This window comes from Phyllobates terribilis, unplaced genomic scaffold (assembly GCF_046119375.1).
Source record: "Phyllobates terribilis strain yellow unplaced genomic scaffold, ASM4611937v1 Scaffold_1__5_contigs__length_1240528914, whole genome shotgun sequence".
Taxonomy (NCBI): domain Eukaryota; kingdom Metazoa; phylum Chordata; class Amphibia; order Anura; family Dendrobatidae; genus Phyllobates; species Phyllobates terribilis.
The window spans coordinates 132,920,796-132,946,402 of NW_027362761.1; the positions used below are offsets into that span (position 1 = coordinate 132,920,796).

The 25,607-nt window shown below is 39.9% G+C and overlaps 1 protein-coding gene across 11 annotated transcripts in view; it reads right to left on the bottom strand.

Moving 5' to 3' along the window:
• LINGO2 (leucine rich repeat and Ig domain containing 2) overlaps positions 1-25,607 on the bottom strand; it is a 2,408,131-nt gene that overhangs the window by 974,424 nt on the left and 1,408,100 nt on the right. For all 11 annotated transcript variants that reach the window (XM_073667628.1, XM_073667593.1, XM_073667612.1 and 8 more), the window contains one exon: positions 3,519-3,677. The gene's annotated coding sequence lies outside the window, so the exon portion shown is untranslated. The remainder of the gene's footprint in view (positions 1-3,518; positions 3,678-25,607) is intronic.

Consider the following 25,607-nt stretch of genomic DNA (forward strand, 5'->3'; position numbering starts at 1 on the left):
GCCCCATTTAAAATAAACTAATAGAAAAAAGCCACATACACATATTTGGTATCGCCGCATTCAGAATCGCACGATCTATCAATATAAAAAAAAGAATTAATGCAATCGGTAAACGACGTAACGAGAAAAAAAATTCTAAATGCCAGAATTACGCTTTTTGGTCGCCACAACATGGAAATAAAATGAAATAACTGGTGATAAAAACATCAGAACTACCCAAAAATTGTATCAATAAAAACTTCAGCTTGTCGCGCAAAAAATAAGCCCTCAACCGGCCCCAGATCCAGAAAAATGGAGACGCTATGGGTCTTGGAATATGGTGCCATTTTTTTTTTTTTTTAGCAAACTTTGGAATTTTTTTTCACCACTTAAATAAAAAAGAACCTGTACATGTTTGGTATCTACAAACTTGTAATCACCTGTGGAATAATAATGGCAGGTCAGTTTTAGCATTCAGTGAACGTGGTAAAAAAAAAAAAAATAATATCTGTGGTATTGCACTTTTTTTGAAATTTCATCGCACTTAGAATTTTTTTCCCGTTTTCCCGTACACTATATGGTAAAACCAGTAACATTATTCAAAAGTACAACTTGTTCTGCAAAAAATAAGCCCTCACACGGCCATATTGACCAAAAAATGAAAACGCTATGGCTCTGGGAACAAGGGGAGCAAAAAACGAAAATGCAAAAACGGAAAATCCCAGGGTTGCGAAGGGATTAAAGCACCACTCCAATGTTTTTGTTTATTGCACAGCTGTTTTCGCCACTGCTCCAGTCGGTCTTCGGCAAAAAGTAACCTGCCTGCAGCTCCAGTGTTTCATGGAGCCGGGGAGGTCACTACTCAATACAAATCTATGAGAGCCTCGTTCTGGCTCTCATAGACTTGTACTGAGAGTTTGTGACATAGCTTCTGACTTCCAGCAAGCCAGAAGCTATGGTCACAAGATGGTGCCATGGTACTGGAGCAGTGTCGAAAAATGGTGAAGATGCCAGAGGGTGAGTATATGACCGGGGCAAGAGGCTTATATTTAAAGTGCAACTCCAACGCTAAGGAAAAACAAAATGCTGAAGTGCTGCTTTAAATGGTTCTTATTTAGATATTATGTCATATACCAACAAAAGGTAGCAAGTATTTGTGAAGTGTATAAGAAATTATACATGTTTTCTAATTATTTAAAAAATATAAATCTGAAAATTGTGACTTGCATCTGTATTCAGCCCCTCCTGAGTCAATACTTTATAGGACCACCTTTCGCAGCAATAATTGCTGCACGTCTTTTTAGGTATATTTCTATCAGCATTGCACATCTAGAGGCTGAAATCTTTGCCAATACTTCTTTTCAAACTAGCTCTAGCTCAGTAAGATTGGATGGAAAGCATCTGTGAACAGCGATTTTCAGGTCTTGCCACAGATTCTCAATGGGATTTAGGTATGAACTTTGTGTCCACCATTTAAACACATAAATATGCTTTGATCTAAGTCTTTTGATTGTATCTCTGGCAGTATGTTTAGGACCGTTGTCCTGCTGGAAGGTGAACTTATGCCCCAATCTCAAAGTCTTTTACAGGATCTAACAGGTATGACACTGCATTTAGCTCCATCCATCTTCCCATCAATTCTGACCAGTTTCCCTGTCCCTGCTGAAGAAAAACATCCCCACAGCATGGTGCTACCACCACCTTGTTTGATGGTTGTGATGGTGTTTTCAAAGTGATTTGTAGTGTTAATTTTCCGTCACTCATAGTGTTTTGCATTTAACCAAAAAAGTTCTAATTTGTTCTCATCTGACCAGAGCACCTTCTTCCACATGCTAGCTGTGTCACCTATATGGCTTTTTGCAAACTGCAAATGGGACTTCTTATGACTTTCTTTCAGAAATGGATTTCTTCTTTCCACTCTGCCATAAAGGTCAGATTTGTGGAGTATACAACCAATCATTGTCCTGTGGACAGAGTCTCCCACCTGAGCTGTGGATCTCTGTAGCTCCTCCAGAGTGACCATGGGGCTTTTGGCTACTTCTCTAATTAGTGCTCTCCTTGCTTGGAATGTCAGTTTAGGTATATGGCCATGTCTTGGTAGGTTTGCAGTTGTACCATACTCGTTCCATGTTTGGATGATGGATTGAACTGTGCTCCGTGAGATGTTCAGAACTTGGACTTTTTTTTTTTTATAACCAGACCCTGCTTTACCTTACTCCACATCTTTATCCCTGACCTGTTTGGTGTGTCCCTTGGTTTTCATGATGCTGTTTGATCCCTAATGTTCTCAAACAAACCTCTAAAACCTTCACAAGAAAAACTGTAGTTATACTGAGAACATTTTACTCACATGTGGACTCAATTTACTAATTATGTGACTTCTGGAGGCAAATGGTCACTCTGGATTTTATTTAGGGGTATCAGATTTCAGTGGGCTGAATACAAATGCACGTCAGAATTTTCAGATTTATATTTTTAAAATAATTAGAAAACCATGTATCATTTCCTTTACTCTTCACAAATACTTGCTACTTTGTGTTGTTATATCACATAACATCATAATACAATATGTTTATGTTTGTGTAATGTGAAAAAATGTGGAAAAGTTCACGGGGTATAAATACTTTTTCAAGGCATTTTAACTGTATACCAAATTATCAATGAGTTGAATATATGTCTCATCTGAATCATGTTTTTGCTAGATCTATATATTAAGAAATTGAGCTATGACTGCCATAAAATAAATAATGAGAATCTTATTTCTATATTGCCACCATATTCCTCAGCACTTTACAAATCAGAGGTCTCATATATAAGGTATATTAAGAATTGAAACAGCACAAAATGTCTAAATTAACATGGTTAAGCCTATTTAGATTGATATTTCTGTCTGTTGAGGGGTTATTCCCAGGGCATTATAGATGTCTTAGCTCTGGGACCTGCACCAATTCCCGGACCAAATGTCCTCCTGCTCTTGTCTCATTTGGTGAGACCTGCACCTATGATATAGATTAGACTTAAATGTATGTGATAGAAATATTTTTTATATAAAATCTATTACATATCTGTCTTCTGATATTGACTGCTGATATTGCAGAAGAAAATCATGTTTTCATGTATTCATTAGAAATATCCTATGGCTCCTATACATACCTATATGTTTCCATAGTTACAGTACATAGAAAAAAAGAACCCAAGGTATTCTGCATGTGTTATTCTTCCTGCCTCTTATTTTTGTTAACCTTCAGGCCCAAGTCGAATGAGCAGTTGCACATAATCACTGGCAGAAGGTCTGTATATGTGCTGCATACTCAAATAATCATTTTAATGAAGACTTACTGCTAAATATCTCATGTTGTTATACTGTAGACTAGTGATCTCCAACCTGAGACTGTTTGCAAAACTACCAAAAGCCACCAGAACATACTGGGAAATATAGTTTTATAACAGTCCCAAAAAGTCCCACATCTTCATCATTTAAAAAATATATACATCATATATAAATACAAATGCATACAGATCATTCTAAAATGACTTACCAAATACTTTTGCTCTAAAAATCCCTTCCGTCTTTTCGATTATACAAAGCTTTTGGCCACTGTGTGAAATCAAAGCACAGGACTTGATCATGATAACACCAGCTTGTCAAGGACGGATTCATCATTCATGATTCCACTCTCAGAGTAGTCAAAATGAATCTGCAACAACACACATTACTGCCTTTTAATTGGAAAGTAGATAAGTGCTTACTAGTATCAAGAAAACATCAAACACTGATCAATAAGAACGACATCATAAGATACAGCAGGGACAAAGGATGAACAACCCTTGACTTGTGGATAATCGATAGAGGTGGGGACTTTGGATTGGCCAAATTGCTTTATAACAGGGTCATGATTCATAGAGGCTGATCACATTAGATAAACACATCCAATACAAATAATACTGATATTTAGAAAAAGATTCATCATGAAAATGGCTTCTTTGGTGTTTACAAATAAAAACAAGTCATTTATGCCCTAAATAAACAACTGAAAACAGAGGCCATGCATAAACCAGAAGTAATAGAATACTAATTCAATGCTACTAGAAAATAAAAACACGGTAAAGAAAGTCATTAATCACGTCTCCTATAATCTCGCATATTTTCTGTCCTAATCCCTTTGTGAATATTCTTGCACCAAGTGAACTGTGACAATTTAAACCTGAAACATTTTTCATTGTTCATTATTGAGTTCATGAGGACATGCAAAAAAAAATAAAAAAAAGACGGACATTATTAATGAGAACACCATCTCGGAAAAGAAAATCTTACTACTTTCTTCTTTCTCAGTTTTAATCTTCTCGGTGTTAACCTGGAGCAAAATCATTAGAATGATATTGTTTTGCATGAAATCGATCACTTCAGGTTACATGCGTTGAATCAAAATATTCAGCGGCTCTTTGGGTTCTTTCATTGAAAGTTAATGTAGTCGTGGTGGAGACTTTTGTAAAGTTTTTGCTCAATCATAATTAAACTTTTCTAATACATCTGTTTCTGATAATTCAGCAAGTTCTCCCTTCCTGGAGGAAGGAGCACGTTTAGACATTACAAAGAATTCTATTGATTTTATTGGGGCTAATGTAATGCTTCATTTATCCTGATGGTATTGAATTCTTGCTGTTAGGTTCCCCTGAAGATTACAGCTGGTGGCTCGGAGTCCTAACAGCACAACCCTGAGTAATCAGCCATTTTTCCGGGTGAGCATCTTTCATAAAGAGATTGTTCTTCTAACCCTAACTGGAAGAATAAATGAAAAAAGAACAAAAGAAATAGGCAGATATATCATATTCTAAAATTGATGCCAAGCTGAGTTTAATAACATTCACAATGGATATGTAGATGAAATTGTTAAACATACTATAGTTCAGGTCTTTCCAATAAGCTGTTTTGCTCAACTGGCATAGAAGTATATAAAGCGAAATAATTACTGTACTTGAACTATGTTGCAATATCTATTACAAAAACTGAAAAGCTTGCAACAATCTTAATATTGTACAGTGAGCTCACAGCAGGGTTTTAGAATGAAAATACCAGATTGACGATAGGGAGTGCTTTAGCCAGTCATTATAATATGCTTGCCCCATGCGGTGATGCACAAGGCCAAAGACTTAATGAGAATTTTGTCTCGACCATTAAAGTTAAACCCTACCGAGTTTTAATGCTTCTATAACAACATATTTATTAGTTTTCTCGCTACTGTTTAATTTTAAAATTATTTGATGCTTTTTTTATTCTTCAAAAAAAGATCCATTCGGAGCAGATGCAACGATCTAATAAATAAATTAATAAAAAAAAAGTCGTTGTAGTCAGCCGGTAAAGCAAACAAGATTTAATTTGCTCAGCAGTTTTGCTGGAAAATGTACTCACTTTGTTTAAGTCAACAAACAGGTGTGTAAAACGAGAGGCATTTTTCATGCCTAAATTTTGTAGTCATAAATGTACAGATGTAGAGAACGTAATTTTCTAACTGAGGTTACATCTGCATATGCTAAACACCATCTGTCGAGGTAGAGCGCGCTGTAGAAATGCTCAATAGTTTTGTTTTAGGATTGGACACAGATATTTATTTAGAGAATGAGAATTAAATCATCTGAATTGGAAAATTTATACAAATGAAGATATGCTGAATCAGTAATACTAGCCATTTGGTTATTAAGTCAGTGTATGACCTGAAGGAACATGCATTTAAGCCAAAATCATTAAGGTCATTGCATTATACAAATATGGCATTATGCATTAAGTTTAATAATGCAATACAACTTGGCATAAATTAGTTAGTACTTTGCTGGTTGATTAAGGTTCATGATAATTATGCCTGTTAAACTCTCAGTTCACTGCTGTGTATTGATAATGAAATCCAAAATCATGTCAACCTCAAAATGGCCCAGAACACGTGTTTTTTTCACGATTTGCCTTATTTTAACTAAAGCATAGGTCTCACAACCCAACTGATATAAAAAGAGGCTCCTACTGGACACAGGTAGGTAGATAATCCATGGTGGATGGCACTGAAAGGGCAGAATTGTGATTGGAAGGAAAACACTAAACCTGGAAATATAGAGTGGATTTTGTCTTTTACATAGTGGCAACACTCACCTTTTGGCCTGCCCTACTTCCTACCATCTGGTCCTCAGAACCTCTTCTTTCCATTGTCACATGCCAAATCTCCAACTTTGTTTCTATAGGCTAAAAAGTCCAACAGTGCTCAGGCCTTGTATTTCTCTACGAGGCCTGGCTGTGGCTGCACGTCCTGGCCTATAGTTCTGAGGTCGGAAATATGGTATGAGACGGTGGATAGAAGAGGTTCTGCTGACTGGATGTTGGGCACCGAGCTGGGTGGCCAGAGAGGTGGGTGGTGAGATATTACGTTTTTTTCCTATTACCGTTTATTGGCCCTCTATGGTTCAGCCAAATGGAAGCCAGTTGGTGTTCATTTTGCTGAATTCGCATGGAGAGAATTACAAAAAACTATTTTCTGGAGAAAATGGATTGTTTTAAAATTTAAGCAGAATTTAATTCCATTAAAATAAATTCACTAATCTTCACTTTCCAATATTTGCACATGAATACAAACGTAATACATACAAAATAGTAAATAAAATGTAATAAACCTTAGTAGGTAAAACATCAAGATATGATGGCAACTACCTACTCTTATAGTGTTTCTGAACAGAACAGTAATATCTTATATATATTGCTTATAAGTAAGCATGTTAAGTATTGGAATCTGCATTCACTTGATGTATGCAATGTGAAGCAATCAAATGCTTAATTAGAAACACATTAAATGGAATGTAAGCAATAAACAAATATACACAAATGCAATTCATAGATTAGATCAATATAAAGTGTAATGATCACTGGTGTAGGAAATTCATTACATGGGTTTGCAGTAAACAGGTCAAGGCTATTAAAAGTCGAGCCATATGAATTTTCTCTAAGATAAAATACTGATAGGAATCCGCCATAGTTAGGCCAATGTCAAAGCTTTCAATTCTTTGCAGCTAATAAAACAGATAGCATGATCTTTTCAGCAGCGTATTATTGGACAATATATATCCTACTTGGAAATATGTGTCATCAGCACATAGCTTACTATGCTTCAAAGTGACCTTGTCTTTTATAATCCTTTTATCAGAAATACCTTCTGACATTTCATTATTGCAACCACAAATTATCTCATTTATTCTGCAAATAAATCATTCTTATACGTATATATTAAACAAATATTACAATCAATAAATATTTTAAGCACGCCATGTGATTAACAGAAAAAAGTCCATGTGTAATTAATTTACGTTATCACATTTAATTCATACCTATATTATTTCATGAAATACACTCTTAAATTGTAACACCAAGAAGGAAACATCATATATTTATGGAAATCACAGGATTGATTTACATGCAAATGATGAAAAAATGGAAACAACATTTTGAAAACATCTCAATTTATTCAGTATCGAGTATGAGTTCTATGTGCAGAAATGCACACACTTATACACCCTTTCATGCTTTCAGTGAGGTTATTAATAGTTCTAACACTTTGAATGCTCTTGGACATAGAAATCATCAAGACCCACTGCTGGCAGCTCCCTTGTCAACCAATTATATTCCAAATGTGCATGATGGGAGACAAGTCTAGTGTCACGTTGGTGGATCATGGACGCACTGCACCACAGACTGGGGAGACCTTGGAGGGGCATAACTGAGCGACCACTTGGATTTTCACTAGAGCCTCAAATTATGTGGTTAGACTTGAGCCACAGGTGGATGCTAGGTGCCACTCCAGGACAGATCCAGGTTACACAGCAGCTGACCCTAAGGGTCAGGACAGCAGGCATGGACTCGGAGTCCAAAGCGAAACTGGATTCTAATGGAACAGATTTTAGAGCTGGTTCAGATGGGACAGGGTTTCAATCACAGGTACAGGTTCAGGTACCACCAGAGCGATTTCAGATTCAGATATCACCGGATCAGTTTCAGGTTCAGGTACCGTGGGAGCAGGTTCAGGTATCGCAGGTACGGTTTCAGGTTCAGGTAATACTGGAGCAGTTTCAGGTTCAGGTTCCGCCGAAACAGTTTCTGGTTCTGGTACCGCTGGCGCAGTTTCAAGTTTCAGATTCCAGTACCGCAGGTTCAATTTCAGGTTCAGGCACAGCCAGAGCAGTTTCAGGTTCAAGTACCGCCGGTGCGGTTTCAGGCTTGGGGTACAGGTTCAGACTAGGCTGGCAGAGCTACACAGACTGGACTGATACTGGTACTGGTTTAACTTGATGGGTACAGGGACCTGACAATGGACTAGCAGCTTGAAAGATTACTAAACATAATTGTTGCTCAGGCATCTCCCAACAGGTGGAGATGCCTTAAGTACTAAGTGCCTCCCAGCTATTAGCTGGAGACACATTAGAAGTGTGCTTGCCATCTCTTTAAAAGACAGGGAGCAGGCACAAGCGCTGCCAGGGGACCTGCGAGGTGTGCACAGGCCCTGGTGCACAGAAGCCAGAGGGGATGCAGCAGGGCTGCCTGAGCAGTGAGTAAATTGGCATCTCTACCAGGAGTGGGGAGTGGAGTCATGAGGGACGCCAGTGTTACTTCCAGAGATGGTGCAGGCTATGGTAGCACATGATTTCCATAATTTCATGACTTTCCTTCTTGATGTTTCAGTTTCATTGTTGAGGAGTGGATTTTGCATTTTTTCTATTGTGAGTTCATGTTCTTAAGATTTAACGCCCTGGAGCAAGTGGTCTACTTAAAGAGGACTTATCCGTCTCCCTGACATGTCTACTTTAGTAAATACTTGAATTCTCTATGAAATAAAAATGATGGAGCATCTTTTCTTAGAACTCCATATCCTGCTGTTATTTCTGCTGGAAATGTATGTATAAACTGATGTCTGGGTAATAGCTAGCCCCTTGTCATAGGAAATAGCACCAACTGGTAATGCCCCGTGATTTATTTATAAGCATATTTGAAAAATAACAGAGGACCAGAACAGCTCACAATTTGTCAGACTTGGTATATAAAAGAGAATACAATTATTTATTAAAACTAACATGTCAGGAAAACAACAGGCCCTCTTTAATCACTTTGCAATAAATACAGAAGAACCTCCTGAGATACCAGTCATAATTGTAATTAAAACTGCTCTTTGGGGGTCTGAACTTCTGAAAGAAAATGGACAGTATGTCACAGGATATGTAGTCTGGCGGAAGTGTTGTTCTTCTAAAAGAGGTTCTCTTGCAGAAGGGTTTCAATTTACGTAATTTAGGACACAACTAACAAAACAAACAAACTAGTTAATATTAACACATACAAGAAACCGAGTCCTTGGCAATCAAATATCTATATAAACTGTAGAAATGTGTTTTTCAATTGTGGGGGGGGGGATTTGTTTTGTATTTCCACTATTCACTGTGATAAGGTAAATATTTTCTTTTGTGCATAAAAAGTATCAAAACTAAAACATTAGAGTGAATGTTTGACATTATTCTCACGATTTAGAAAATGAAAGCCTATTCTTTTTTGGCAGCAATGGGTACAGTGTCGGACTGGGGTGCCAAGGGCCCACCAGTAACCAACTCCAGGGCCCCATTTTTCAGCTACATACAAATGTGACATTATCCTCAATCACATTTATATAACAATGAACGGGGTAGATGGTTAGATGAGTAAGATGCTGCCTCTGTCTGGTGGTGGCCCACCGGAGGATTCTCCTGATCTCCAGGGGGCCAGTCCAATCTTGAATGGGTAGGTAGTAAAGGTTAGACAAGGTCCAATAACTTATATCTCAGTGTATTCACAGGTCTCATTTATGAAACTATTGCAGATGAAAATCACAGATGTTTTACCCAAAGCAACCAATCAGGTTACATCATTGGGATATTTTTTTCAGTTCTGTTCTGCCATCTTGCAACCATATCTTCTGACTGCTTGGAAAACAGAGCTAATGGTTACAAGCTCTCAAAGTAAGTCCATGAGAGCCTCATTCTGGCCTCGTTCTGGCTCTCATAGACTTTCATTAAGTTGTAAGTTCCGGTTCCCCCAACAAACACTGGAGCAATCCAGCTAGTCACAACTAGCCGAACAGGATCAAAGCAGTGCCGAAAACAGAAAAAAATGGTGGCTGATAAGTATTTTACTATGGGCAATAGTGATATCACTCCAGCGGTTAAATAAATATATATATTTATAATATATATATATATATACAGTGCAGACCAAAAGTTTGGACACACCTTCTCATTTAAAGATTTCCCTGTATTTTCATGACTATGAAAATTGTACATTCACACTGAAGGCATCAAAGCTATGAATTAACACATGTGGAAGTATATACTTAACAAAAAAGTGTGAAACAACTGAAAATATGTCTTATATTCTAGGTTCTTCAAAGTATCCACCTTTTGCTTTGATGACTGCTTGGCACACTCTTGGCATTCTCTTGATGAGCTTCATGAGAGGCTGATGAAGGATACCGCAGTATCCGAAAAGCGTAGGAACATTGGTCTTCCCTGCTCTCCGTCTTCAGTCACGTGACTAACCAGGACCTTACGCAATGCAGCACTATTACACAGACACTACTCGACTTCTGGACGCTGCACGCCGATGCCGGAGTTTCCGGCTGGGACTCCGACATCGACCAGCTCCTGCCCTGCTCCGATAGCAGCACATCGCCGCACAACATCAAAAGGTAAAGCCGCAACACCACGGAATATTTACCATCCAAGGTACCACATCGCCTGACCTTTTTCTTTTTCCTCAAGAAAAGTTGCTTATCTTAGGAGTACCGCCTGTAGCACACACTACTGCCTAAGGGACCTACTATAGAGCCAAAAGGCTCTTTGGACACTACAGGGAACTCCTACGTCTGAAACCAAATAAATCTATCTACGTTGTACTTCAGACCAACAGTAACAGGAGCCCTGAAGCCAAAATACACCCCGATCTGGCCAACCAGTCCCCCGGGTATAATCAGATCTACCATTCAAACCCGCTAGCGGTAATTTTATCTTTTATCCTATAACCTTATAATTTATACATTATCAATAATAGTATAAGAGTTAATTTTATTTTACAAATTTATTATTTTTAAACTGTTTACATAAAGTGTCTCCAGGTTTCTACAGGAAAATCTATGGGCCAAACCATGACCAGAATAGCCACACGTGTCACAGAACAAATCACTGGATAGAAAGGAGCCCTTTGAGTTCACCCAATCAATCACCTCGCTACTGGTAAGGTATTTTAAAATTGTGCATTCTACATTTACTTACCTAGATCCTATCTAATATCACCATTTAGTCACCAGCCAAACAAACACAAGTGTCACCCCAGAAAAATAGGATCAATAATCCAATCCACACTTCTACCAACTAAATCAGGTAATTATCTAATTTACTGTAATTAAGATAAAAGCGTGGCCACACAACGTCCCCTAATTGTTGGCTTTTTCCCTTTTAGCTGTTCACTCTATGCACAGCTGACCAGAGACGTTCACATACACCTGAATAGTATCTACACACCACCCAACTACACTCCAGGTATATAAGGACCACCTCTCAAAAAGGTAACCTGATAACTTGTTTAAAACAGCATATCATAGCAAAAATATATATACCTTTCACAGGTACCTATACGTCCTGGACTACTCAGAAAGATCCACTAAGGAGAACCCTGACTCCCAAATACACCTCTCAACATCCAAAGAATCCCAAGCCTATACCCTCCACTCCTTCAATGAATTTTTAACTATTGCATTCTATGAATTTTACCTTCAATTTTTTATCCTTGAATTAATAATCCGTTTTTACCACCAATCCTCCCGTATCCTTCCTGAACTCAGTGCACCAGCCCAGTAGACCGCTAAGAATTAATATATAGATATATATCTATGTATATATATTTATATATATATAAAAATATCTGCATCTCTCTATATATAGAGAGAGAGAACTATCTATACATATTTATATATATATACTGCTCAAAAAAATAAAGGGAGAACTCAAATACCACATCCTAGATCTGAAAGAATGAAATATTCTCATTGAATACTTTGTTCTGTACAAAGTTGAATGAGCTGACAACAAAATCACACAAAAATCATCAATGGAAATCAAATCTATTAACCAATGAAGGCTTGGATTTGGAGTTACCCCCAAAATTAAAGTGGAAAAGCACACTACTGGCTGATCCAACTTTGATATAATGTCCTTAAAACAAGTCAAAATGAGGCTCAGTATTGTGTGTGGCCTCCACATGCCTGTATGACCTCCCTGCAACGCCTGGGCATGCTCCTGATGAGGTTGCGGATGGTCTCCTGTGGGATCTCCTCCCAGACCTGGACTAAAGCATCCGCCAACTCCTGGACAGTCTGTGGTGCAACGTGACTGGATGGAGCAAGACATGATGTCCCAGATGTGCTGAGTCGGATTCAGGTCTGGGGAACGGGTGCGCCAGTCCATAGCTTCAATGCCTTCGTCTTGCAGGAATTGCTGACACACTCCAGCCACGTGAGGTCTGGCATCGTCCTGCATTAGGAGGAACCCAGTGCCAACTGCGCCGGCGTATGGAGTCACAAGGGGTCTGAGGATCTCATCTCAGTGCCTAATGACAGTCAGGCTGCCTCTGGAGAGCACATGGAGGGCTGTGCGGCCCTCCAAAGAAATGCCACTCCACACCATTACTGACCCACTGCCAAACTGGTCATGCTGAAGGATGTTGCAGGCAATAGATCGCATACCATGGCGTCTCCAGACTCTGTCTCGTCTGTCACATGTGCTCAGTGTGAACCTGCCTTCATCTGTGAAGAGCACAGGGTGCCAGTGGCGACTTTGCCAATCCTGGTGTTCTGTGGCAAATGCAAAGCGTCCTGCGTGGTGTTGGGCTGTGAACACAACCCCGATCTGTGGACGTCGGGTTCTCATACCACCCTCATGGAGTCTGTTTCTAACCGTTTGTGCAGACACATGCATATTTGTGGCCTACTGGAGGTCATTTTGCAGGGCTCTGGCAGTTCTTCTCCTGTTCCTCCTTGCACCAAGGCGGAGGTAGCGGTCCTGCTGCTGGGTTGTTGCCCTCCTACTGCGCTCTCCACGTCTCCTGATGTACTGGCCTGTCTCCTGTTAGTGCCTCCAGCCTCTGGACACTACGCTGACTGACACAGCAAACCTTCTTGCCACAGCTCGCATTGATGTGCCATCCTGGATGAGCTGCACTACCTGAACAACTTGTGTGTTGTAGAGTCCGCCTCATGCTATCACGAGTGTGAAAGCACAACCAACATTCTAAAGTGACCAGATCATCAGACAGAAAGCATTGGTACTGAGATGTGGTCTGTGGTCCCCACCTGCAGAACCACTCCTTTATTGAGGGTGTCTTGATAATTGCCAATAATTTCCATCTATTGTCTATTCCATTTGCACAACAGCATGTGAAATTGATTGTCAATCAGTGTTGCTTCCTAAGTGGACAGTTTGATTTCACAGAAGTTTGATTTACTTGGAGTTATATTCTGTTGTTTAAGTGTTCCCTTTATTTTTTTGAGCAGTGTATATATGTATATATATGTATAACGATATATATATAATTGTAGTATTGTAGCTGTGAAACACTTTGACCACAGACACAGGCTTCAGTATGATCTTGGTCTTAAATAAAATATGAAGTAAATGGATAGTCTGACCTTTTTTAGAATTATTGATCTATTTCTAGGTAATCTAATCCGCAAGCTTAAGAATTCTGGTAAAGAAGTTATACATGCCTATGTATCCATTACTAGATTTAAAATGGAAAAATGTCTATATGCAACAAATCCACTATCCCTTTTAGTAAAAGTTAAGCTATGGGAAACGTGATCTATACAGCATACTTCAATATCTTTTAGAGATACACAAGACGCTACACAAGGTTTAAGCATGCTTAGGTTAAGTCATTGACCATTATTTTAAGCCAGTGACCAATTTATTACAGTCTTTGGCTTGGAATGCAGCTCAAACCACTCAATGCATATTTTACTAAGCATATGGTTGCAATATTATATTCAGTCTTTTGAACGTGGATTAGGCTAGTCATGACACAATAATACTTTTACAGTATAAGGTAAATTTAAGCTTGACCTTAATTGATTTTTTTTTTATTTCAGCTGTTGTAAAATACTTTTTAGAAGTAAAACATCATTGGATTCTTAGTATATATTTAGATTATGTAAAAATCTAGATGTCTTTTAAATTGATTTACTATACAGCTCATTTTGAATTATTGCCCTGAGGGCTCAGTAAATGATCATGAAGTTAGAGAAGATATACAAAATTCTGCCTCCAAGAGATGGACCTCTGACAAGCTGCATATAGTATCACAAATAGTATCATTGACCTTAATGGCATTATATAGTTTGGTAAATGGATACAGATAACTATTGTCTAACCAACTAATGTAATATACTGATGTGGTCTAGGCTTCTGATAGTTTACCATAATAAATTATACCAATTTAAGGTACTTAGAAAGTCAAGGGAAGACCTGACAAGTTATATAATGCAGTACTTCTATTGAAACTAAATATTTTAACATAGCCACCTAGAATTTTTTTTTCTTGTAATTACCAATCTACTTTTTGATGTCTCCAGTTTCATGTCTGACTTGTTGCTGGGGACGCTCAGCTTAAAAGGAATCTGTCAGAAGGTTTTTGCTACCTCATCTGAGAGGAGCATAATGAAGAAAAAGAGACCCTGATTCCAGCAATGTATCACTTAGTTTACTGGGTGCAGCAGTTATGATACAACCAGAAATTTTAGATGTAGCATGTAGCAGAGCTCAGAAAGCTAACTCCACCCACACCCCTGATTAGCAGCTTTCTGAGCTTTCTATATACATTGTATATTGACAGTAAGCTGCTAATCACTCCTGGGGACGTAGTTGGGCAGCTAGTCCAGCAGTGATAATTTTGTGCTGATAAAACACTCATTGTATTGAAACAACAGTACACAGACTAATAAGTGACACATCAGAGAAATCAGTGTCTCAGCCCCTACTTTATGTTGCCCTAAGATTAAATGGCAAAAACCTGCTGACAGATTCCATTTAATAATAGCTTTTTCAGCAAGGTTGTCAGCACACAGCTAGCAAACTTTTTGAATATTCTGATCTTCAACTAAACTGATGGAGCAAGATTATCACATTTTAGAATGCCTAAATGAACTGACAATATTTTTGTAAAAAAACATTATTCATAGATCTTAATTAAAAATGAAATTGCATCAGTTTTTCCTTAAATGAGAAAGGGGTGACAGTATAACTTTAGATACAATGGGGCACATTTTTCACTGTATTTATGACAGTTTTCTGGAATGAGTGCAATGAAAAATATGGCTTTTGGACTGAGGTTGTACATTTTTGTAATGGTTGAATGTGTTGGGCAAGGTTTGAAGATTGCACTCCTTTGGAATGATTTATCAACATTTGTTGCAAATTTTCTACTGTACAAATTAACCAGAAACAGCACCTGGTCTGATCTACTATAATTTAAAGGAGTTGTTCACCTTTGGGGACAATTTTTTTCTTATTTAAATGCATGCAATTGGGGCTCAAAATAATTTTTGCAATTAGTTTTCATTCACGATTTTGCACTGTTTGTCTTCTTTAGTTTCTGAATTATTACTAGTCTCACAAGGTGAAGTGTATCCTAAAAGCCCAAGGTCTAGGTCGGCACATAGAACACAGGTGCAGAAAATAGGAGGAGCACACAGGATACAGACAGCCAAGGAATAGGAGACTGCAGGCAGGTGGAGGATGTCAGGAAACCGCAGGCAGGCGGAGGATGTCAGGAAACCGCAGGCAGGCGGAGGATGTCAGGAAACCGCAGGCATATGGCACAGGTGTGTATCAAGCCAAGGTCCAGCAAAACAGAAGTGTTAATGCAATAATAGACACAAGGATGTGTCTAATGAGCATTATATAGACCAGGGTTAATGCTCACATATGATCACACCAGGTCATCGGCAAAGCCAAATATGGAGCACAGCAGAGTCTAGCAGACCGAGGAAAGGGCAGCAAGGCACATATCCGGGATAGTTGAGTAACAGTTGTACTGACTATTCCTGGTTGCCGATTCAGCTAATGGGGTTTACAACTTTATCTTCACTTTATCAGTTGTGTTGGGGACATGATTTTGTGAACACTTACTATTATATAGGTATGACAGGTTATTTTCCATCATTATGAACTACAACCATCACACTGTTTCTGCTAATGAACTACAACTGCCAAACTGTTTGTGCTTATGAGCTATAACCACCACAGTGTCTGCCCTTATGAACTATAAATACCACATTTTCTGTTCTTATGAAGTTTAACCACCATGTATGCTCTTTTGAACTATGAATGCTACACTGCCCACTCTGTTGAACTATAACTTGCCACATTGTTCTCTATTATAAATTATAACCACCACACTGTCTATTCTTATCTACTAAAAGCACCACACTGTCTGCCCTTATGAACTATAACTGCAACTCTGCCTGCTCTAATGAACTATAATTGCTACACTGTCCAGCCTTATGTGCTATAACCGTCATACTGTCCTCCTTTATGAAGTATAGCCACCACACTGTCCGCTCTTATGAATTACAACCACCACACTATCTGCTTTGAAGAACTAACATGCAATCCTCTCTTTATGGTCTCTCCACTCTACTGTTTCCCCTTATAATGTTCCCTTCTCCACAATGGCCCCTCATCACACTGTGCCATCAAACTATATCTTTCCATGCTGACACATCTCTATGCTATCTCCCTACACTGTTCTTTCCCACAAATTTCCTCCTGTCCATACTTGACTCCTTTTTGCACTGTCCCATCACACTGTCAATCTCATGCTGTTCTTATTTCCACACTATCCTTCCCAAATGCTGCCCCTCTCCATACTGTGCCCTCTCATCATGCTGTTTCCTCCATGCTACCCCACATGCTGCCCCTAAATATGCTGCATCCCCTCTCATACTTCTCCCCCGCTGAATAATGTACACACCATATTTTGCTCTCACACTAACCAATAACAATAAAAGTTCCCTGTTTATTTGGCTCTACTATAGAGTGCTTATCTTTTTGCCATCTTCTCCTCCTTTGCTGCACAGTAGTGCTACTGCACATCACCTCGAGAGACACCTCGGACGGCTGCTGATCTCACCTCATGGAAGTAGCAAACCTGAGTGGGTTGGGGGCTCTAATAAACTGTATGATTTTTTTATAATATCTAAATTGAAAAAAAATGTAATAAGTAAAACCACACTAAAACCCTATTCCATCATCTAAAAGAAGTTCTAATGAAATAGATGAAAAAGATCCATTTCTTATAGGTTCTTCTCCTATTTCTGTTGTAATACTATTTAAAGGTTTAGTTTATCTTAGAATCTGTAGTGCACAGAAGAAACTGAAGTTCAATTACTGCCACGAACCACTACAAGCTTTTGAGTGACAGCTCTTGAAAAAAAAGCTCACCGCAATATGCTGTCAAGACTGTCTGTTCCATCTTCTCAAATTCCACTATGCATTGTAGTTCAATATATTGTGCTTGATTTCTTTTTGTCACTAAAGATTATGTTTGACATCAAAAAGTACATAAGTATTTTTGTGAGGATTTGTGTTACATATCAGCTTCAATTGACTTGAGTGCCAATACATTACTTCAGTCTATTGTCCAAAAAAATCCCAATCGGTTTCCAGGTACCCAAATAAAGCAACATAGGAAGTTAATTGAACTCAAGTTTTCTTGCCCAATAGTTAATTCAATTTTGTAAACACATGTCAAACATTGTAATTACTGTTTCCTTATACTCAATTAGTTTACCAAGGTACCTGCTTATATCTTTTCAAATTGGATTATTTCAGCAGTCCCTCAGCAGTACTTTAGTTAGATCAATTTTGTTGCTCAAGAACAGCAGCAGACATACCCTTGCTCCAACCTTTGCCTGTGTAGATGCAAAGAGGCCAAAAGGTTAAATGCCAAATTCCTCTAAAGCAATTGGAATTGTGCATTATGATGATCTATTGGACTGGATCTAAAGGCCCATGTATTGTTCCTAGTCAAGAATATTCTTAATAGAGCAGCACGTATTGGCTTCCACTATCTAGTGACCATTCATGTACTTGGTGGTTTCTAAAAGAAACACTTATAGGGTAAATCAGTGTCCATTATCTGGTGATCAGCGGCACAGTCAACTTTTACTAACAAAGATCCATTACAGTGGTAAAGAAATTTTATATAAGCTTCTGTTCACATGTCTATCATACCTTTCCATTTTTTATTTAGAACAGACAAATGGGACATATAAACAGAAATAAGATCCAGCGCATTCTTGCTTCAAATGAAAGCAGATGGGCCCTATTGATTTATAAGGGATCCTTCTGGTTTCCGTTTGTTGTTTATCTTTTTAACAGAAAAAAAAGTTAATTGAGTAAGATGTATAACTTCAATTAGTAAAGTTCCCTTAATATAACGAAACAGAATGATCCATCGCTGGACTTAGAGTCTTGGGCCATAAATCATGCTTCTGTCAGCTGGGGTATCAAAAACCTGGTGGCAGATTCCCTTTAAAGGGAATTTGTCACCCCCCCTGGGCAATATCAGACCACTACTATGGGCATACAAGTGATAGAAAAGTAAATCTATACTTACCTGTATGGTCTGTAGCAGTGGTCTGATTGCAGAGAAATCTGTTTTTATAAAGTCTGTTTTCCAGAGGCTTGGCGTCTGGGGGACACCAAGCAAACCCCTCCTATCTGCTTATTATTCCCCTAAATCGCCGCCTCTGTGCTAAATTACCATATTCCTCCCTCCTCTGCCTGTCACAGCGCCCTGTGACAGGCCCTGTGACGTGCCCTGCTCTGCCTCCCCTCCCATGGAGCGCGCTTTGTTTCCATCCGGCCCCATTTGGCTGCATACTGCTCCGCAGCCTTGTATTGTGCACGCGACGGAGAGTTACTGGGACTTCTGCTCCGTGGGCAGTACGCAGCCAAATGGGGCTGGAGGGAAACAAAGCGAGCTCCATGGGAGTGGCGCTTTGCGCATGCGCGGGAGAGGAGGCAGAGCAGGGTGTGTCACAGGGCCCTGTGACGTGCAGGGGAGGGGGAAATATGATAATTTAGCACAGATGCAGCTATTTAGGGGAATAGTAAGCAGATAGACGGGGTTTGCTTGGCGTCCCCCGGAAGCCAAACCTCTGGAAAGCAGACTTTATAAAACCAGCTTTCTCTGCATTCAAACCTCTGCTATGGGCCATACAGGTATGTATACATTTACTTTTCTATCATTGTATGCCCATAGTAGAGGTCTGATATCACCCAGGGGGGTGACACATTCCTTTTAAGCATCACAGAAAAACAATTACTGCTCAGTCACCTCTCAGGTCTCATTAGTTACAGGCCAGATTAAGGAGAGATGTGACTGTAGTTATTAACTTGTTTATACAAATGATGCATATGATGTTACTGGCACCTGATGCCCCAACATTGCTTACCTGCAAAAAAAAATAAAAACATTTTTGCTGTAATCATGCTAAAAATTGTCACTGATGACCACAAGATCTATGGTAGACATGTGTCTGAGATATTCTATAAGACAGGGTTCCCCAACTCCAGTCCACAAGGCCCACCAGCAGGTCATGTTTTCAGGATTTCTTAGTATTACACAGGTGATGGAATTATTACCTGTGCAGGGGATGTAATTATCACCTGTGCAATACTAAGGAAATCCTGAAAACATGACCTGCTGGTGGGCCTTGTGGACTGGAGTTGGGGAACTATGCTATAAGGAATAGGATAGGGTCTTATTAAAGCAAGTCTCAACCTTTTCATTGGGTTGCCTTTCTCTAGGAAGATAAGTGACGTGTAGCTCATCAATAGTAGTTCACTTTTGCTGAAATCATACTTTCTGTAGACTACTAGAAATATTCTCTTTATTATTGTCCATTGAAATATTGAACATTATTGAAAATAAAACAAATAACAATAAAAAAACCTTCATGTATAGAAGAAAATGTGTTAATGGAAAGAAAGCATGAATGTTGAGCATAGCGCCAATACAGACATCATTCACCATTTGTTGGTCTTTTACACAATGTAAAAAAGACAAGAAAAAAGAACAAGAAAAATATATACTGCAGAGTAATGGCACATCCAGAAAACATGATAAGTATACAAAAATAAAATTGTATTACTTTAATTGCAAAACCACACCAATGAAAGGCAAACACAAGATAACAAAAGTGTAACTTTTAGGCTATGTGCCCACGATGCAGAAATGAAGTAGAAAATTTCTGCAGCATTTCTGCATCTCCCTGGCAGAAAAACTGCATGCAGATTGTACATGCGTTTTTCCTGCGTAATACATGCGGATTCACATGCGTTTCCGCATGCGGGTTGACAAGCGCTTTCCAAGCGATTTTAGCATCACTTGGAAAGTGCTTGACAACTAGGTCACACTATATAAATCCATGCAAACAGCATGGATTTATATAGTGTGACCTTTAAAATGGTAAAAAATAAAAAAATAAACCTTGATACTTACCTTCCGATGGCCCGGGGTGTGTTGCTGCGCTCCTTCCTGGCTGCCAGCTGATAGCGGGACTCTGCACTGAAAGACCCGCCGTCACATGACTGTGACGTCAGCGTAGGTCCTTCAGTCCTGCCCGCAAGCACAGGGAAGGAGACCGGGGGCCGTCGGAAGGTGAATATAATCTTTATTTTTTATTTTATTCTTTTTTTTACAGTTTCTATGGTACCTGGGTGTGGAGGAGACTCTCCTCTCATCTACACCCGGGTACCATCCGCACAATAGAACGCGCCAATTACGCAAGTACAGATGCAGTCTTGTGGAATTGGCGCGTTGTAATGCAAGTCAATGGCTGCGAGACGCAGCGCTTCCGCAAAATTAATGGACATGCTGCGGATTTTTGAGCGCAGCATAAACGCTGCGGAAAAACCCGCAGCATGGGCATTGAAAGTGCGGAATTGCATAGGGGACCATGGCCGAAGGCTTACCATGCGTTTCCCAAGCATTTACGCTGCGGAAAATTCCGCAGCAAAAACGCTTGAAAAACGGATCGTGGGCACCCAGCCTTAGTGTTTGACCTCCCACATGGAACCCCACAATGTGGGTATATGGTACAACCTCTATAATGGCAAACCAACAATGATCTAACACTATGTCCAGACATGGAGGCTACACATGGGGGCATTTTAATAATGTTGTGCAAACTGGTAGCTGCATACACCTTCCTTTGATAGCTCCACCTTTGTCTTTGATTTTTGGGACCTCACGTGATATGCATATCATTTGCTTTCTTAATATTTTTTCATGCTTTTGAAGTAAAGCTCAATTCATTAGTACAATGGGTTACACCTGGACTTAGTGTTAGCTCATTGTTGGTTTGACAAGGTTGTATTTTGCACCCACATTGTGAGGTTCCATGTTGGGGAGTGTCTGATCATATCAGGATCAAACGTTGTAATTGTTTACACTTTTGTGTATTTTAAATGTTTTTAATTTGTGTTTGCCTTCTTACAGCATGGTTTTGCATTTGGTTTGGGTTATAGCTTAACGGGGAAAAAGTCTGCAGTCATTCTATAAGACTTCAGGCTGCCGAATCCTGACAGTATTCAGTGTGCAGAATGCTGATTCATGACAGTGTGCAGTGTGTAGATTGCTGAATCATGACAGTATGCAGTGTGCAGATTGCTGAATCATGACAGTGTGCAGTGTGCAGATTGCTGAATCATGAGAGTGTGCAGTGTGCACATTGCTGAATCCTGACAGTATGCAGTGTGCAGATTGATGAATCATGACAGTATGCAGTGTGCAGATTGCTGAATCATGACAGTATTCAGTGTGCAGATTGCTGAATCATGACAGTGTGCAGTGTGCAGATTGCTGAATCATGACAGTCTGCAGATTGCTGAATCATGACAGTCTGCAGTGTGAAGATTGCTGAATCCTGACAGTATTCAGTGTGCAGATTGCTGAATCATGACAGTGTGCAGTGTGCAGATTGCTGAATCATGACAGTGTGCAGATTGCTGAATCATGACAGTCTGCAGTGTGAAGATTGCTGAATCCTGACAGTATTCAGTGTGCAGATTGCTGAATCATGACAGTGTGCAGTGTGCATATTGCTGAATCATGACAGTGTGCAGATTGCTGAATCATGACAGTGTGCAGTGTGCAGATTGCTGAATCATGACAGGCTGCAGTGTGCAGATTGATGAATCATGACAGTATGCAGTGTGCAGATTGCTGAATCATGACAGCATGCAGTGCTGTGACCAAATGCATGCGGTTTGCATGTTTGTGGCCCCATGTTGATTAGACTTTTTCTTCGGCTTCTATTCATAGAAGTGAAAAGAGAGATGCCAGATGGGTAGAGATGAGCAGATCTGCTGAGATTTGAATTCTGAAAAACATGCAGATTTTATAGGGAAATTAAATGATCCTTATTATGCTCTATAGAACCCAGAACATAATAAAAGAAGTAAAAAAAATGAATACTCACTTCACTGCTCACTTGTTCTGCCGTCCGTTCCTCTATGCCTCTCTTTTCCCCCTTCACATGCATTCTTCTTGGCCACTTTACTTCAGGACCAGGATTGTCTAGGTGTTACGGGTCTGGGTGGTGAAACCTCTGTGCTTCGGTGCAAGGAGGGTCCAGAGGGGCGTGACTAAGTGCCTACTCGGCCTGACCCAGGTCACACGGCGGTTTAGTTGACTCTGTGAACCAGGGAGGGATCGGGCAGGTGAACCAGGTGCCACTCTGGGACCGACCTTGTGTGAGAGCAGGCGACTCCCACGGGTCAGATGACAGGAGCTGACCAGTACAGCGGATGAGCATGGCAGGCAGGCTGACGGGTGGTCCAGGTAGATAAGAAGGCAGGTGCGGCTGATAGCCAGACAGGCGCTCCGGGTAGGCAAGCAGGCAGGTACAGTGTATAACCAGACAGGTGCTCTGGGTAGGCAAGCTGGCGGGCTTGACAGGTTACTTGGCAGGTGCTCCGGGTTGGCAGGCTGGCGGGCACGGCAGGTAACCGGCAGGTTATCCGTGTAGACAGGATGGTGGGCACGGCAGGTAACTGGCAGGTGCTCTAGGTAGACAGGCTGGCGGGCACGGCAGGTAACTGGCAGGTGCTCCAGGTAGGCAGGCTAGAGGGCACAGCAGGTAACTGGCGGACTGGCGGGCAGAACTATTAGACAGACTGGCAGGCTGGACTGTAGACAGACTGGCGGGCTGGAGTGACAGGCAGTGGGACCTGAGGGCTGAAGCAATTGTTAGCACACAGAACAACAACCTTGCACAGGTACCTCCATTTTGGAGGAGGTGCCTTATATAGGAGAAGTCCTCCAGCCATTGGCCGGGGACTTTTTAGGACGGCACGTGTGGCCCTTTAAGAGGGAGGGAGCGCGCACGCACCCTAAGCATAGTGCCTGGGAAGCTGCACGCGGTGCGTGCAACAGCAGCAGGGGAACAGGAAGATGCCGGATCAGGACCGCAGCGATGAGTGGAACGGTGTCTCTGCCCGGCAGGAGGCAGAGACGCCGATGCTACACTAGGCATCAGATATCACGACACGCCATGCCTTTACCTCGGGTGACAAACAATGTAATGTCTTGACATCACGACCTGTGATTGCATGGCGAGCTGGGATATCAGAACCTAGTCTTGCCTGAAGTCCTGGCCTGGAGGAAAGACACTGAAGGCACATATTCTCAAAAATCTAACATTTTGTAAAATTTAATTAATTTCCCCTAAAATAAATTTGCTCATCTATACAGACAAGTCTATTCTGCACATGACCAGAAGTATGCAAATCCCATACATGTGGTCATTTGACCATTGACTGGCATCAGGAATAGCGGGGAATCATGATAGTGTTCGAACTGCTCGCTGTCACAGTCTGCAGTCACACATGGTGACTATAGACTTTTGTCACAAGCCCAGACAACCTCTTTAATATTCTATTATTTGTAGGTAGAAAATCCAGGAGTTGCATGATTCAGGGAAGAAAAAGTACAATAAATGTCATTCATATTTTGCCAACCTTACTGCCTTAGGTAAGCATCTCATTTTACTACATGGCTAGAACATTGAAACTGGAAAGTAAGAGTTTACTTTACTTTGGTGGAAAGCTTTTTAAATTGAAGCAGATAACTATTGTGTTTTGTTGACATAGCTGCTTAGCTCAGACTTCCAGCTGTCCGTGTTTCTATAAGACATATCCCATGTGGAGCTGCTGGGAAAGTGATGAGAAATCTTTTTTTGAAATCATGAGAAATAGCTTTTTTTTTTTCCCAAGTCAGATCTTTGGGAAACGTTTCTTGCAACATTGAATAAAGGTGCTTTGCTTAGATTCGTAAGTGTAAAATATTTGGACAACTTAATTGAGTCCCTGCTACATGTGGATGATAGCTTTATATGTATGATTATTATTTAGGGTCACATCCTTATAAGAAAATGCATCATTAGGATATAATTAGGACAGACATGCATGTTACAGTACATTAAAATGGTAATAGTTATGTAACACAAGTATATTTTTGTATATTTCTTATTAATTTGTAACATTTATTTTGTGCATTCTAATATTTGGGTTTGTATATGGATCTCAATGGAGAAAGTTGGGCACTTACAGATTCATATACTGTACGCAGCTTGTGCAGAAAGTAAGTTGTAATGGTGGCGATGCATTTAAATGATCATTGTCCTTGCAAAAAGCTTTGCACAAATCAATAATAGCACGGAGACATTCTCTTACAACATAACTTTGAATTATTGTTATAAAAATATGGATGTATCCAGGGAGAAAACACACATACAAAAATAAAAAAACAGAAAATACCTGTACCAATATCATCAGTATATAAGGGACCTATAATGGTAAGTACCGTATAATCATGTGATAAACCATATGAAAGTGTGAAAGTGCTTAACATCTTTTTTATATCTCACCCATTTCTGACTGGGAAGGATTGTATAAGTCCACAGGGTTCCACTGGTAGCTGAGGTCCAGTATCACATTAATCTACCCTGTAATGCTCCATGTAGATATTCCAGCCCTGAAAAGGGCAATACCCAAATACAGTCCTGATTATATTATCCCAAAATTAAGAATTTACTCCTGACGCGTTTCTGTCTTAAGAATGAGATGTCATTAGGGGAGTCTACATGTAGAGGGAATTAAAAAAAGGTTGAAATTGTTCAAAAAGTATAGAGCAAAAAACTCCTCAATACTTATAATGTACCAGGTAATATAGAGAAAGAGTATCCTACAGTGATAGGTACACCCTGTTAAGTTGTGCATGTACACTCCCTGATTACATCTCATTATTGAGATAGAAATGCGTCGGGCGGGAATCCTACAACCCTTCCCTGTCTGGAATGGATGAGATCTGAAAAATGTTTTTAAGCACTTTCCATGACAGGGTAGATAAATATGATATTGGACCTCAGCTACCAGTGGAGCCCGTCGACTCCTACAACTCTTCCCAGTCTGAAATGGGTGAGATCTATAAAAAATGTAAGCACTTTTGCATTTTCATA